The following is a 3,420-nucleotide window of genomic DNA, read 5'->3' on the forward strand; positions in this document are numbered from 1 at the left end:
TCTGTTTGCATGTATTAGCTCTAGAATTACCACAGTTATCCAAGTAACGTGGGTACGATCTAAGGAACCATAACTGATTTAATGAGCCATTCGCGGTTTCACCTTAATGCGGCTTGTACTGAGACATGCATGGCTTAATCTTTGAGACAAGCATATGACTACTGGCAGGATCAACCAGGGAGCTGCGTCAACTAGAGCTGAGCAGCCGGCCGCCCGGGAGTGTGTCCCGGGGGCCCGCGCGAACACGCAAGCGTCCGCTCAATCATTCTGCAAACAGGAGGAGGCTGAGCTCCCCTGCACAATACACCTCGAAACCCTCTCAGGTCCCGGCGGCGCGCAGCGCCGTCCCAAGTACTTGGTCGGGTTCGAGAGAGGCGCAATCGCCCGGAGTTAGGCGAGTAGACGCTTTCGGTGCGACCACCCGTGCTCCCAACTGAGCTTGCCGCTGCCGACAGAGGCCCGGGAGCGTGCTGTCGTGGCATTGCCGGCGGGAGACAACACGCGCCACCTACGGTGACCGGCAGCTCCAACGCCAGCGCCACAGAAGGACAAAAGCCCCACTTGGGTGCCGAAGCGAACTCTCCCAGCACAGCGCACGCGCCAACACATCCGCACAGCTGCGATACAAACCACCAGCGAGAACCGCTGGGGCGACCGAGCAGCAGACGGCGTCGCGGCGCCGAGCGCCGGGCGGCGGCGCATCCTCAACGCACACAGTCCTCAATCGGACCAGCACACTGAAGATGTCCACCGCGCTTCGCACCGGGCCCGCGAGGACCTACTTTGGCCGCACGGCGCCGCGCGCAGGGTGCGCCGGCGCGCAGCTGCGACGCCTGCCGCGTCCGTCGGCCGGCGCGCCTGCCACTGGCCGCCCCCACCAGCCGGCTGTAGCGCGTGCGCCCACGCACCGCGCGGCCAGCACGCCGGGAGGCGCCCCCTCACCGGCCGGGGACGGTCCCACCCAGCCACCGCCGCGTATCGCTTCACACCCAGATGCCGTTCAGTTTCGTCGGCATGGTGGGTATCGCTGGAACAACCGGTTCGTACCTCAACCTATCGTCGCCATCACCGATTCACCCCTAGCGAGAACAACCGCACCACAACAGGTTACCATTTGTTCATTTGCGTAACTTCACCAGAAAACGCAGGCGTCCATCGCCATTTGCAACTTCAACGATTATTGCATGCCTGTGTCAGGTGTCACGCCACACTACGTCTGCCCACATACACGCAACAAAATGTGCACGCCTAGACAATACGTGGAAGGTGGCCCCCGTACGTATGCGATGTCCATTGCTCGAACGACTGTCAACCGGCCTCTGTAGCATGTCGCAGATATGGAACGCGGTGCACCATGCCATCACGGTGTGTGAGGAGAGACGACTAGGTCCGAATACATCAACAGACAGCTCATGCTGATCGCCATCCACGGCGTCCGTTCCTCCCACACGTCTCTATGGCGTACCACACTGCAATCCAGCTCTCATAGGGAGACGACACGTAGCTGCGTGCACAATATTTGCACTGTATGGTCCGCCGTTTTTGGGCGCAGTCGTTGTACGGTCACACATGTGCCACGATGTATCATTCGGTACATAAGGACGAATGTGCAGTACAGATTGTGGTTTACGCGTACGACATTAGCGGACGGTTGACACAGGCCGCACCACAACGTAGCCTGAGTACGTCGCATGCGAAGGGCATTGAACATGCAAACTTCTCACCAACCAGCTTGCGAAGGCAGGGGGGCAAGGTGGGGACGTGGGGAGGGGCGGCATGTACGTCCTGCTGCCATCCACATTACAGTGTACAGCAGGAGCATGTGGAAAGTCAGCAAGACTTGCAAGGTGTTTAACATGAAGCGATACACAGGGGAGCGGGCAGTGCGAGTAGCGAACTATATTGCGAGGGTTGCGGGTGGGCAACACTACACTAATTGAACGAGTCGTATAACAATTACAGAGCAGGTTTAGGCGACAACATGGGTTACGTTAGGGGACAACGTGGGTTACGTTAGGGGACAACGTGGGTTACTTTAGGGGACAACGTGGGTTAGGTTAAGGCACAACGTGGGTTAGGTTAAGGCACAACGTGGGTTAGGTTAAGGCACAACGTGGGTTAGGTTAAGGCACAACGTGGGTTAGGTTAAGGCACAACGTGGGTTAGGTTAAGGCACAACGTGGGTTAGGTTAAGGCACAACGTGGGTTAGGTTAAGGCACAACATGGGTTAGGTTAAGGCACAACATGGGTTAGGTTAAGGCACAACATGGGTTAGGTTAAGGCACAACGTGGGTTAGGTTAAGGCACAACGTGGGTTAGGTTAAGGCACAACGTGGGTTAGGTTAAGGCACAACGTGGGTTAGGTTAAGGCACAACGTGGGTTAGGTTAAGGCACAACATGGGTTAGGTTAAGGCACAACATGGGTTAGGTTAAGGCACAACATGGGTTAGGTTAAGGCACAACATGGGTTAGGTTAAGGCACAACATGGGTTAGGTTAAGGCACAACGTGGGTTAGGTTAAGGCACAACGTGGGTTAGGTTAAGGCACAACGTGGGTTAGGTTAAGGCACAACATGGGTTAGGTTAAGGCACAACATGGGTTAGGTTAAGGCACAACATGGGTTAGGTTAAGGCACAACATGGGTTAGGTTAAGGCACAACATGGGTTAGGTTAAGGCACAACATGGGTTAGGTTAAGGCACAACATGGGTTAGGTTAAGGTACAACATGGGTTAGGTTAAGGTACAACATGGGTTAGGTTAAGGTACAACATGGGTTAGGTTAAGGTACAACATGGGTTAGGTTAAGGTACAACATGGGTTAGGTTAAGGTACAACATGGGTTAGGTTAAGGTACAACATGGGTTAGGTTAAGGTACAACATGGGTTAGGTTAAGGTACAACATGGGTTAGGTTAAGGTACAACATGGGTTAGGTTAAGGTACAACATAGGTTAGGTTAAGGTACAACATAGGTTAGGTTAAGGTACAACATAGGTTAGGTTAAGGTACAACATAGGTTAGGTTAAGGTACAACATAGGTTAGGTTAAGGTACAACATAGGTTAGGTTAAGGTACAACATAGGTTAGGTTAAGGTACAACATAGGTTAGGTTAAGGTACAACATAGGTTAGGTTAAGGTACAACATAGGTTAGGTTAAGGTACAACATAGGTTAGGTTAGGTTAGGTTAGGTTACACGTTGTTGTAAGGAAAGGTGTAGGGGGGGGGGGCGGGGGCGGCAGGTTCGTTGATAGTGATTATAGTAAGTGAATGCTTGTGACATGATCAGATTTGTCACGTCAGGATGCACCTTTGGCTTATTAGAGGCGGCGCTCCAATTCTATGCTTGTGTGAGACCTGTGTCTTTGACTCATGTCATTGTTTGTGCGCTGTGACAGGAGGTACTATTGTGATGTTG

The 3,420-nt window shown here is 53.3% G+C and overlaps 1 non-coding gene across 1 annotated transcript in view; it reads right to left on the bottom strand.

Moving 5' to 3' along the window:
• Positions 1 to 181, bottom strand: part of LOC124731834 — a 1,909-nt gene extending 1,728 nt beyond the window's left edge. The window contains exon 1 of the ribosomal RNA XR_007008505.1: positions 1 to 181. This exon is cut by the window's left edge and continues 1,728 nt beyond it. This is a non-coding gene — a ribosomal RNA (small subunit ribosomal RNA).
• Positions 182 to 3,420: the final 3,239 nt, after the last annotated feature.

The sequence above is a fragment of the Schistocerca piceifrons genome, unplaced genomic scaffold (genome assembly GCF_021461385.2).
Source record: "Schistocerca piceifrons isolate TAMUIC-IGC-003096 unplaced genomic scaffold, iqSchPice1.1 HiC_scaffold_1307, whole genome shotgun sequence".
NCBI classification, from domain to species: domain Eukaryota; kingdom Metazoa; phylum Arthropoda; class Insecta; order Orthoptera; family Acrididae; genus Schistocerca; species Schistocerca piceifrons.